The sequence below is a fragment of the Carassius auratus genome, chromosome 17 (genome assembly GCF_003368295.1).
Source record: "Carassius auratus strain Wakin chromosome 17, ASM336829v1, whole genome shotgun sequence".
Taxonomy (NCBI): domain Eukaryota; kingdom Metazoa; phylum Chordata; class Actinopteri; order Cypriniformes; family Cyprinidae; genus Carassius; species Carassius auratus.
Window position 1 is genome coordinate 5,721,788 of NC_039259.1, and position 13,973 is coordinate 5,735,760.

General features: G+C 35.5%; 1 protein-coding gene across 2 annotated transcripts in view; it reads right to left on the reverse strand.

The window, feature by feature from the left end:
* Positions 1-13,973, reverse strand: part of LOC113117033 (leucine-rich repeat and fibronectin type-III domain-containing protein 2-like) — a 140,363-nt gene that overhangs the window by 53,306 nt on the left and 73,084 nt on the right. Inside the window, exon 3 of one of the 2 annotated variants that reach the window (XM_026285400.1) lies at positions 10,974-11,059. The exons of the other annotated variant lie outside the window; for it this stretch is intronic. The gene's annotated coding sequence lies outside the window, so the exon portion shown is untranslated. The remainder of the gene's footprint in view (positions 1-10,973; positions 11,060-13,973) is intronic. 2 annotated transcript variants of the gene reach the window in all.

Below are 13,973 nucleotides of genomic sequence, written 5' to 3' on the forward strand. Positions count from 1 at the left end.
AATGCTCGGGAGAACAATGATTACATTGGTAAGTGAGAAAATTCACAAATTTCAGATTATTTCAATTACATTTACCTAAACGCTTGTCATGTTTTAGAACCACACCTGTTTACACGGCCATCATGCCAGGATGCCAGGCCGCCTATCCCCATCAAGCGCTGCGGCTAGTGAGAGGGATGAAGCCGCTAGAAGAAGCCACCGCCCCTTGTGCTCCGGACTCGCAGAGGGGAGCCACATTTTATCATACAAGTTCTTATGGTTGATTGATAAATAAATAAATATTTTGCATTGTCACTGCAGGTCTGGACTATGGAGTGCAGCATTACTTTTTTGGTCATTAACATTTAGATGAAAACACCACACTCTAATTCAAGAGAGTTTTAAGATTTGATTTAATTGTGAGAGATTCCTTTATTGTTCCTGTTGTACTGTACTCTCCATAGGCCTAATAAATGTTTCTCTGACTTGTATCTCCATCTTAGGATGTCAAGCCTACAAGAGTTAACATCAAAATGGATTTGTCACTGACCAATAACACAGAGATGGCAGAAGTAACTGTTTGCTACCTACTTTTTGCTCAGTACTATCCAAAAGCTATCACTCAGTTAATTTAAATCAGCACTATTTAGCCCTTTCCAGTGCTGAAATTGTCATGGGTCCTTTGTTTTTTATTGTTTAAATGCAGAATATACAATTAACATTTTAATGCTTATACATTTAAAAATATATATATATTTAAATTCTAGTTAGTCTTTTAGCTCCCTTCTTTTGATTGAACTGTTTAAGGGTTCCATATATAAAGCGCCTCATTGAAACTTTTCTTAGATTTATAGCATTTTGCAACCAAACTCTTTCTCTGTTTTGCATATCATCTAAATAGGTCATGAGTGGCCCATTTTCAGTTTAGTGCCCATGCTAACAGACTACTGCCTTCACACTTAGAGTGTGACCTGCAAGGTGCTGCGTCCAAGACACAGCAGTGAACGATTAGTTAAAGCACGAAAAAAAAAAATAAAAAAGATATGAAAGCATAACTTAAACATCTACCCATTAAAGAAAATTCATACCATTAAAACCCACTCTATGGACAGTGGGTGCTGTATGTGTACTTTAAAGTATGTACTGTAAGTACATCTCTGTTTGAGCTCTTAGCAATGGGGTAATCTTTTGTTGAAGCACACGTAATTATATTTCATGTTTGTTTGCTGAAATAAATCATCTAGCATTGGGTTGTGAATTCAGCATGTGAATTGCCCCCTGGCAACAAACACAAAAACAGCCATTAAAGAAAAGCCAGTAAGGTGGGCTTTTGCTTTCACAGCATGCAACATTAAGTTGACATTTAAGAAGGGAGCGTTTTTGCAGAATATCCTCACAATACCTTTCAATTTATTCCCACTCGCTACCCATCCCACTTTCCCTCCTCCAGTTCTGTGTAAACTATTTAAAGCCTGAAAAATGACATGCAGTGTGAATAAGCTAAACCCAGTGTGTTGACGGGAAGATGTTTAGTGTGTGTGTGTTCGTTGTTTTTTTTTTTTAGCTCCTGATATTCAGCACTCCAATGCTTTTTCCTCAGTCTTCTGCTGAACCTCAACTCACCCATCATTCAGACTGGGAAGCATTACACATGGAATTTAAAGCCCAACACTTCATCCCTTTTTCCTGTGGAGGTTTGAGAAAAGCTCCTCTCCGAGACTTATAAGTAGCTCATCTCATCACTCTAAGCATATTTGTAATACATCATATAATCTCGCTTAACTTTCTGATAGCTTGTCTCGGTGGATTACAAGCAGCCTGCTGCCACTTCTTCTTGCCTGATGCTGTCTCTTCATTACTCTTTGAATTATTATTATTTTATTTTATTAATATAATTAATATATATATATATATATATATATATATATATATATATATATATATATATATATTTTTTTTTTTTTTTTTTTTTTTTTTTTGGACTCCATGCTAATCATACTGGAGAGCATACTTGTTGGAATAGAAATACAGTGATGTATATTGTGGTTGGCTTCTTACTCCTTGAGCAAATCACATGAATAATGGTTTTGGGAAGCATATTCTAACTGACTGTAAACATTCATGAAAGATGCTTTCATTCCAGACTTGTGATGGTTGCACTTAATTCTCATGCACTGATCCATGTCTGTAGGAATCTCATAATTATTTGTTTCTGTATCTTTATTCAGATACAATTAAAAATGGGCAGAGTTCATGCCGAAAGTTCATCAAATCACATGAAGAGTCCATTTTAAATGTGATTCTGTCCCCTTGACATTTTTCAAATATTATTATTATTTTTTATTAATTATAATTCTAAAGTCAATTTAAATATAAATGAACTAAAACTGAGTGTAATAATTTAAGCGTTATATAAAAGCTCTGACTTCTGAAAAAGCAAGGTCATTTGTGATCAAATGTGCTGTTGGTACACTCATTAATGTATCATAAGGCTGGGCAATGATGAACATGACAAACTATTGCCACTCTTGCAACTGACTGAAAAGCCATATTTATTGCTTGAATGTGTGCTGTTAAATACCAGAATTTAAAAGCTGTGTCTCTGTTTCATATCTAAAGTAGCAAAGCTGATTTTGATTATTGGATCATAAGTAGGCTACACATATTTAGTGAAGTTCACACATCAACAGAAAACAGTGTATCTTCAGATTTAGGAATACAGTATGCAGTGATGTACACAAAGATAACATATGCTTACCATATCCACTTTGTGTGTGCACAGACACTGAAACAGTCAAAACATGCCATCGGAGTGTAAATCATATATATATATATATATATATATATATATATATATATATATATATATATATATATATATATATATATATATATATATATTGGACAAAGTTCAAAACATTTAGATATTTATAAAAAACTGAAAAAAGCACAAATGTCAGGGCTTGACAAAACTTCTCCAGGCCCCAAAAATACCTTTAGACTCCAGAGGGTTTAATAGACATATCAAACAATAGAAAATATGTATGCTTCAATATTTTAGTTGATATTACTTTTGGCAAGCTCTAATTTTTTGAGTGACATACAGAGACAGATACACTTATTAATGCATCCTCATTTTAGAGGGTTATGTATAATATTGCACTATCCATGGTTCAGCTGTTATTCAAAAAACATGTGTCATTCATTATTAATTTTAAGCCATTATCTGTCTCTTTCTGAATAAGTTATTTGGCACATCCCTAGCAACATGGGTTATTATTAGTTTTATGGGTAGGTTCAGGGTTATTAACCAGTTGTTGTAATTATTACAATAAGTGCATGGCACTGTATGTACATGTAGAACCTTTGTGATTGTAGACAGTGGAGCCTATTGTATGTGTCTTCTTCGCTTGCAAAACTCTCATTTATGATTGCTTGTGCATGTGTGGCTTCCATACATCTGCATATTGACATGGAGGCATTCACATACATTCACATTGGTCAGATAGAGTTACACTTGACCAGACTGTATTTTGTTTGCAACTCAAACCACATCCTGATTGCTATCAGACTCAAATTTATCTCCACAGACAATTACATTATTTATTTATTTTTATGCTCAGGTACCTGCCCAATCAGCAAAGAAAAGTGGCCAAGTAAATAATCTCAAAAGTGTCCAAGGTCTTTTCATAGGTTTAACCTATTGCTGCGAACTCAGAAGCCTAAACAAATTCTGATACTGTGCCTGTAAAAAATCATCTTGTTTTATACTTGATGTTTTCATCTTTGCCCTACAAAAAAAAAAAAAAAAAAAAAAAAACCTTGACACTTGAAAATGCGGGTGTCCTGAAGATCTGAAATGTTGCAGATTGAGTATGTTTGTGTGGGAGTTTGTGTGCAAGTGTGCTCGCCTGTTTACGCGTGTATATGAGAGAGAATGAGTCAAAGATCGAGGCAGGGAAAGAGCGAGAGAGACTGACTGTGCAGTCTTAACAGTGGCATGTTTGTTCTTCTTTCAGTATGTGTGATGCCTTGAGACATCAGTGGGCTCACAGCTGCAATGCTTTGGACACTGGCGAATTAAATGTCAGACACCTGGGGACAAGACACAGATCTCAGCCTTAGTGTATCGGAATATCAACACAGCCCTCCGGCTAGATAAAGAAATAAATCGCTAAGAAATGTGTGTTTTCCCAAGATTGCAGTGAGATGATCTCCCTTTTCATGCATAGCAATGTCCTCTGTGTTGAGAGAGATAGATGACTAGTTCATAGTTGCTCTCTCGGTCCCGGTTCCATTAAGTGGCTCTCATCATCCTTTTCTAGCTCAATTTCTTTTTGTGATCAGCTTTTTTATTGTTTTTGATTCAACAAAACAACATCCATTCAAAGAACCAAAACAGGGAAGGGGGTATTTTTACCATCTAAAATTACCTTATCTAAAAAGGTATCTCTTTATAGTCATTCCTTTTATATAATCCCAAATTTTGGAAGAAAAACATTGCCATGCATGGATGGTACTGGGTTTAGCCTTGTTTGTTCATTCACAAGTCACTATTTTAAGGAGGCTAAGAATCCAAGTCCAGCTCAATCTCATACTGATTGTCTCAGGTCACATATCAACCGATCATTTATTATTTGTTTGTCTTGCTCTCTCAGTTTGGCATGCAATCTAAACAAAACACATAATTTATAATTAGGGTTGATATTATTAACAAATTATTGCCAATTGCAATTAAATTCTCACGGTGTAAGAAAACAAAAGACAAAATGGTAATACATTTTCATGGTTATATAAAACAGCTCAGATTATTGCTAACCAGACCTATTAGAAATACATGCCTCTCAATACAAAATTTTAATAATGATTATGACAATGTGTACAAAACAGTTACGAATCGCTCAAAACTTGGAAAATACCTGTTTATTTTTACTTATATCTGGCTGCCAGAGAAATCAATGCCATTTTGTTGCCATTGATTGTGTGCATTTGAAAAAAGCTTAAACGTCATTGCAATGTAAATTGGAGTGGAATCTTTCCACTATTATTCATAAATCAGGTGAAAACTACATAGCTATTGTCATTCATTTTAAAACCTGAAATTGCTAAAGTAGAAGAACTTACATTAATTGCAAGTAGGGTTTAATTTACTAGTATTTGCATACTACATACTGATATATTGTTTACTCTTTGATGACATTATCATTGTTGGCTAAATGAAGCCCAAGTTAAACCAACCCAGGCCTATTATGTGGAGTGCAAGCAGTTAAAGTTCAAGAACACGCTAATTGTTAAATTGGCTTTTTTACATTTGAGCCCTCGCACCCGAGGAACTATTTGCATGTCCCTGAATTGCTGCAGTTTTCAGTTGAAATTAACGCTAGAAGCAGTAAAACATTTATTCCTTTTCACACAAATTATTATTTTCGGAGCTGGAGGTTCGATTAAAACAAGCCTAATTTTCGCACAATATCTTTATGACTTCAAAACTATTTATACATGCTGTATATTTTGAAAAATGATACTTTCAAATATTAGCATCACATACAGTGGTTCAAATGTATTAGTTTTCTGTAGGTTTGTCTGGTAGCTCATGCGATATGAAATTGCATTTGAGAAGTGAAGCACTTCGGAACAAATCTTGTAAAACTATGGTTTGATGAAACTGCTCACATATAAGGGAGTTAAAATAGCATGATTACATTTGTGAATGCACTTTTATGTCACGTTTGCATTCATCAACAATACTGAGTAGGTTCAGGATTGGGTTTGGTGAAGAGGTATGCTATTTTCCAACACTATAGAGCACTAACCCTTTAGTGATGCTACTCAGATATTCTAATTCTCAACAGCCGCAATACATACCTGAAACAATGTAATACAAATGCACCGATGTATGCCAGTACCAATGTAATAAAAGTGTGGCCACAGTCATATACTGCATTTCACTTTGAAACTGCCATAAAACTTAAATTATCACTTGCAATATGGCACGTGATATTGGCATTGCAGAAACTTTAATAAATATATGTTCATTAAACCTGGGTTGAATTAACTCAGTACACTGCAAAATAAAGTAAGAGACAAATATAATATTACATTTTAAAGATTAATTATAATTTAAATGTCGCAATGCATAAACACTAATAGTCCTTAAACAGGTAAAAAATTACATTAAAAATTAACAACAAAAAAAAACTGAAGCATATGTATCCCAGAAATTTTTTTATTTTATTATTTATTTTTTTACTCTAATGTTCTATCGATTTGAGGCCCAACTCTTTCTATCTCTTTCAATAATATAGAAAACCAGTTCAGAGAAGCAGAAGCAGAGAGCAGCTCTACTCAAAGGGACCTGTGACCAGAATACCAGATTTAACCGTTTAATTAATAAATTCAATGCACCAAATCAAATTCTGCCACAGCACTGCTGCCTGCCATTGAGTAACCTATTCACGCCTCAGTATATGTGACCGTACTAACACTATTACCCTTTGCCATGGAGGATATTTAATTATCAGTGTGAATTTTTATGAGAAAGACAATTTTCTTTGCTTGAAGAAGGCAAGAAAATCACGCATGAGAGGTAGAATAAATGCTTGTCAGTTCTCCAAACAACTCTCTCCTCGAATCAGAAAATCTCTATTCCCAACAAGTTATAAAAACCATTATTTTCACCACCCTTTGCCTCAGTAAATGGAGGGTGCCTTTTTCTTGTGTTGTCCAAATAAAAGCTGCAATTTAGAGGAAGGAGAATTTTAAAAGGAAAACCTATTTGGTTCAAACACTGGTTTAACAAAACCTCCTTTTGAAACTGTACGCTGATGCCTTTTAAAATGTTGTGCTTTTTAGATGAAGCCTGGGGCTATATTTGAAATCAAGCAGCATAGCAAATAATCACATGAGTCCTGCACATAACACATCGCATCTTTATCTAAGATGACTAAGACGTCAAAGTTCTGACATGAAATTAATGTGACAATATGCATTTATATATTCATAAGTGAAACTCCATTTGCAGGTTATGAAGCCGAATTAGACAAAGACAAATTTGTAAACCTGAGGCAGATCTTATGCCTAAAATTCAGGAAATTCACAGCAGACATCTTATAGCTCACTGGAGGCCATGAAAAGAGGCACAAGCATAAAACTGATGGATGTCTCTGCCCACACCGGGGTGTTCAGAAAATTGATAGAAGAACAGAAGAAAGACACTCAAGATTTCTATCATGATCTACTTTGTAGTAATAAACTATGGTGTGAATGAAATATTAGCATGTTATGAAGACAGCCTTACCACTTTGCATAATGTAATACTGAATAATGTTCTCTTCATTTGTATGATAGGCAAGCTATATTTGAACCTTTGCCCCATATGAGAAACACTACCCAACATAACTGTAAAACCATGGCTCCAGCCCTACATTAACTATAACCTATACATACAGTACAAACTGCTGCAGTTTCCAGTTGAAAATATTTACAGGGCCATTGATTTGATTAATAAAATCTTATTTTCACACAATCTTTTGCACACTATTATATTATGGCTTAAAAATCATTTTAAAATCATGCATCATTTAAAAGCTGATATTTTGAATGTTGGCATCACATATAAAGTTTCATATGCATGGGTTTTCCAACACAGCAGGTTTGCTCAGTAGCTCACGTGATAAGGTAAATGCTCTGTTATAAATCCCTTGAAACTACAGTTCGACAAAGATGCTCAAACCCACGTCATGGTTGCATAATGTGAATGTGTTTCACTTGCTTTCGTTAACACCATCGGGTAGGTTTATGGTTCTATTTGGTTATATTTTCCAACACAATAGAGCATTAACCTTGATATTTGAACTCTGAACCGCCGCAATACACGCCTGAAGCTACATTATAAAACGATGTACCAATTTGGCCACGGAACATGCAATTTAGTGCTACTTACTGGACATTTCATTGCTGCAAACTGTGCAATAAGGTACGTAATATATGTTCCTGAAACTTTGCAACAAACACACACACACACACACACACACACACACACATATTGTCACTTAGACTTGAATAACACAAAGTAACCATTTTTATTTCAATAATAAAACCTGGGTGCCACTCATATGCAAAGGAATTATGCAGTGTATGCTGCACAGCATTCAGCAGGCAATAACCAAGTCTTCCATTTCTAAACATGGTCCATATATTTATCCTATACATGAGTGAAAATCATTCAGCTCTACCTTAAAATGTTCTGTCCATACCTGTTAGCAGCATCAGTCAACATGACTTTGATGTATATCAATAAGCCTACTCAGCCATTAAGAGTTTAAGGCCTGTTCCTCCATGCCAGCAAACTCTGAGCATAAGCCTATCAGTATCCCTGCCAGCACTATTTAGTCTGACATCTCAATCTAGTCGATATGCCATGCCTCAAATTCTGCTGTTATCTTTGCTCAGAACATCCCGCAATCACAGCATACCACGGTCAATTTCCTCAGGGGTGCTATGGTTTTCTCTATCCATCACCTGCAATACCTTATCAGTAAAACAAGAAAAATAAAGCTAACATAGTCTAACTCAATGCCACGCTGGTTTTGTTTCCTCCGCCTGGGGGAAACAATATGCCTCATGGGTAAGTTATTTAAAAGGTAATTCATCCTAGTTTTTTAAACAAGAGGAGCATGTGGGACAAGGCCTATACCAGCTACACAATTTAGTAAGAAAAAACCCGGTCAGATCTGCTGACACGAGCCATACTGATTTCAAATAATTCATATTATCCATTGACAGCACAGCCAGTGGTATTAACTTCTAGCAACATTCCAATCAGTGAAGGGGTCTTTTAAAGGGGATGAAAAACGGCTAGACTGCCTTAGTTGGCATGTTCTTATGTTTAACTGAAAAATGACTTTGGCAGAAATTTTTCCTTGCCCCAGAATGTTGCTGTGCAAAGCTTTTTTCAGAGTCCAGGGACTGTATTATGTTTGGCAGGCTTTTGATGAAACAGATCTCTGATACTTTATCATCTGCCCAATAATTGCATTCATAATTACATTTAGGACAGTTATTATCCCGAAAGAGCTGATCCTGGGCTGATGGCCTAAAGCAGCAGTTTTGAAAGTTTGAGGTGTCAGAGAATAAGTTATCTGTTAATAACAATTGACCAAGTAAAACCATCCATCCATACATAAAGGGTAATGCACATTACAAAAGACCTTTGTGGATGTGTTTTATTGAGAAAATTACTTTAAAGGGGGGGGGGGGGGGGGTGAAATGCTATTTCATGCATACTGAGTTTTTTACACTGTTAAAGAGTTGGATTTTTGGAAGTTTCAAAAATTAAGTTGTACGTTTGAAGGAGTATTTTTGTTCCAAAAATACTCCTTCCGGTTTGTCACAAGTTTCGAAAAGTTTTTTTTTCGATTATGGCTCTGTGTGACGTTAGATGGAGCGGAATTTCCTTATAAGGGCACTTCTGCCGGAAGAGCGCGCGCTCCCGTATAGTAGAGCAATGAGAGAGCACAGGCATTCACTGATCAGACTCAGAGCGAGAGCGTCGCAAAGTGTCCCAAAAGGAGTGTGTTTTTGGTTGCCAGGGCAAGACAACCCTGCACAGATTACCAAAAAAACAGCATTAAGGGACCAGTGGATGGAGTTTATTTTTACAGAGCATCAACGGAGTTGTGCAAGTGTTTTTGTTTGTTCCCTGCATTTCGAAGATGCTTGTTCACAAGGCCCAGTTTGACGCCGGATTTGCACATCGTTTATTTCTTAAGGATAATGCAATCCCAACGAAAAAGGGTCACGATCGTGTGTTGGAACCACAGGCGGTGAGTAAAACTGCTTACAATATCTCTGCCTCCTTGTTAGTGCGTCCCCCTCCCCTCCCCTCCCGGAGACCCGGGTTCGAGCCCCGCTCGGAGCGAGTCGTTGCTGCTGCTGCTCTCGTTCAGTTTCAGCCTTCACAGCTGTCACAGCTTTCAAACGCTCTCAACGCAAAGGCCTACTCGCGCTCGTGATTCTTTAGCTCCGCCCACACGTCACGCCTCCAGCCTGTCGTGTTTTTCCGGGAAAAATCAGTACAGACTATCTTTATCTTATGAATATAATAAAACTAAATACTTTTTGGAGTTATGAAGGATGCAGTACTACTCTATAGGTACTCAAGATTAACAGGATATTGAGTGAAAACGAGCATTTCACCCCCCCTTTAAGCTGTCCATTTTTATTTATTTTTTTTTTCTCTCCAAATGAAGAATAAATTCCAGAACTAAAAAATAATAATAAAAAAAAGTAAAAATCAGATAAGTGAATAAATATACCACAAATTCAGCAACCAAGAGTTGCTGGTTGAGTATCACACACGTGTGTGTTTTCCCCATTTTATGGGTTTAATTAGAAAGCAAATTTAGGCTAAAACACAGTCAGCTGAACTAAAAGAATACACAACATTGTAATACAAAAGTGTTTAAGTATATAAATCTTGACACTGCACATATTTAATTTAATTGTATTTTTTATCTACTTTATCAAGTAATTTTTTTTTTTTTTTTAACCATAATGAGAAATTATTTTTAATTATATTGGCACTGAACGTCTTGCACATATCTGTATTTTCATTATCAAAATAGATCCAGGCATCACTGAATGCTTGGTTTTAATGGATTTATCCTAAAAAAAAAAAAGTATAATAATAATAATAATAATAAAAATAATAATAATAATAATACACACACGCACACACACACACACACACACGCATGCGCCCATCACTAAGAGAAATCTGACAGAAACACTGAATTAAACCGTCTTTACTATGGAAACAAAAAAGTTGTCTAGTCACATTGGTGTGAACTGGTAGGTTTTACACCTTGACAAAGTGTAAGAATGTTGAAAAGCATAATCATTTGCAAATACAGCAGCTATAGGGTTCATTTCTACTTGTCATAAATATTTGATGTAAAACTTAAAAACAATCCCAAAAACACCTCAATGCCCACCTTTAAAATATTTCTTCCAATGTTTTCGTAACGCCCTCATTGAGAAGCTCTGAAGAAGAAGCCCACTGTCTCAGCCTTTGAAAACCCTATGGGGGAAAATACATTAATAAATGTTAAGACAAACTAAAAGGCTTTTATATCCTCTATATTTTCAGAGGAATCAATAATACTAGCAATATTTGGTTTTCAAAACAGTCTTAGAACTGCTGTTCTGTGTTATTACTTTGAAGTGTAGATGTGGGTTGTTAATGCAAGATCAGGTGTGCTGACCTGCAAATGAGTCCAGGGTCTCTGCTTTCACACTTTGCCAAACACTATTACCATATTCCTTTTTCAAGTGGTGACCACTAAGTAGGCGAGAAGGCAGTATGCACTGAAAGGAAGAAGGGAGACTATACACTAACACCTAAATTGAAAGAAGCTGTCTTCACTTTTAGTGCACTGAAAATATAGAAGCATTGTTACATGCGGTAAAGCTACTTACTTTTACCTAACCTAAAATAGGCTCTAATTGAGGATAAACTAATGAACATATTTTACCTTAATTCAGAATGGTAAGACAAGAACCACAATGAATCTGTAAAATGAAGCCTGTTGTATATTCAACTATCCTATACCATCCATGCTCATGGCCTCTCGTTTCTCTCTCTTATTTTTTTTATTTTATTTTTATTTGTATTTTATTTTTTATTTTTTTCACCACAGGAAAGACATTCTAATTGGCTAAAGATTGATTGGTTGATGGCTCCACATGAATGTTCACAGCACTTCTACTACCAACTATTCTGACATTTTATGTCAAAAACAGCAGACAAGGAAGTCTATTTCAGGGTTTTAAGAGCCCTCCAGGAAAATCTGTCACAGGCAAAACATAATATAAGGAAATAGAGGGGATTTTTACAGTGCTCACAAAAAATGTTGATAACTACTCATAAATGGCTGTGAATGGAGAAAAATCTGAACATCAGAACTCTGCCTGCTGCCATTTAAGTCCATTTAGATTAGCTTCATTGCAGTTTAACATACTGTTAAACGTAGTTACCGAACATATACATATTTAAATATAACCGCTCTCAGTGAACTGCTTATAGAAGGTGTATGTTAATGCATGATAGGAAGCTTAATTATTCTACTTCCAAATATACCTCAACTTTATTTGGCCTACTTCAAAGACACAGTTACTTTTATCTTTCATGACAACTTATATTGCTTATATTACCAAATAAAGCGTGGCTTTAGGAACAAAAGGTTGGGATCCACTGCAAGAGTGTACTATATGTAAGCAAGCACACTTATGTTGTATTTAAATAGCACATCTGGCCAAAGAAAAAAAAAAAAAAAAAAAAGCATCTATCCAATACTAAATACTGTTAATACAGTTTTACATGTGTGTCTACTACATATGTATTATGCATATTAGTGTTCCACAGTAATTACAGAAAGTTGTCTATCTTGCCAACTTGTGCATGAAAAGAGGATGATTAGATTAGCAACACTTTACTACACACTATATATAGCACACTACAGTATATCGGAATCAAGTTTTAATATGAAATCTTGTATGAGGACTGCTCTTTGTGAGTTGCAGATGTCGTTTCATCATATATTTAGATGGGGTGGTGTTGGTGCATTGGATAAGACACATGCCTTTGGTGTGAGAGACCTGGGTTTGAATCCACTGTGAGACACCAATGTGTCCCTGAGCAAGACACTTAACCCCTAGTTGCTCCAGAGGCGTGCGACCTCTGACATATATAGCAATTGTAAGTCGCTTTGGATAAAAGCATCAGATAAATGTATATGAATGCACCTAGAAAGCATTTTCCAGTTCACTAAGTTTTGTACAAATATCTTCAGATATCACATTATATAGTATGAGTGCTTTACAAAGCATTATATATATAGTAATTTCAATGTATTTTATACTTTTGATTCCTTAAAACTTGTGTCCATGTTCTGACAAAAAGACATAGCTGAGTTCACTAACCAAGGTTAGACTGACAGATCTTTACCCTGCCAAAAGGCTTTTATATTTCTTTATTCTAAACGTATCTTGACACATCCATCTGTCTATGTAGCTTATCAACAATGGCAGTGTAGGACGTCTCAACACCTGTCATGAGTGAGTGACCACATTGCGAATCAAAGTGACGTTGTCATACAATGTAATAAGGCTAGCAGTGGTTACCAGTGACGCCAAGCATACAACAAATCTGAGGCACTTCTTGATATCAAAGTGATTACATTTGACTTTGAGATTTCAGGATTTTTGATTTACCAATCCACTGGGAATGGCAAATTCATTTTCATGCTTGCATTGTTCGCTCTGTTGCCACTCCAAACTACGAGATGGAATGAATCATAGATTTGTTTATCTGTATCTTATCACTGGTGTTAAGTGAAATAGAGTCCACTTGCATATGTAAAACAATTCACAAACAGCACATTGCCATCATGAACATTGAGGCACATTTTGCATATTACTAGTCAAGGAATAAGGAAGGGAATATGTGTTTTGTTTATAAATATAGTTTTGCAATAAAGACAGAAATTATTTCATCCAATGCAGCAAGTTGTCTTATTTTATTTGATATGTCACATCTGCACACAAGCTTTTCATCCATAAGGTAAAAAAATCAATTTCCTTATCAGACAGGAAAAGTTGTAACAAAGATTTCATAAGATGTATGGACAATGTATGAGCCTATAAAATACAAAAACAGAGGTATTACTGTTATTATGAGGACATATATAGGCATAATGGTTTCTATACTCTACAAACTGTATTTTTTATCCTCTTACCCTAACCCTACCCTAAACCCTCACACAAAACATTCTGCTATTTTAGATTTTCAGAAAACTTTATTCTTTATTACTTATAATCTTGTTTCTCCATGGGGAACACAAGGTTTATATTATTTCTTTACAATAGTTCTATGAATAACCCGAATAACCTAAATCTGAAAAAAGCTTAGTGATACAAAATATGACATTCCCATG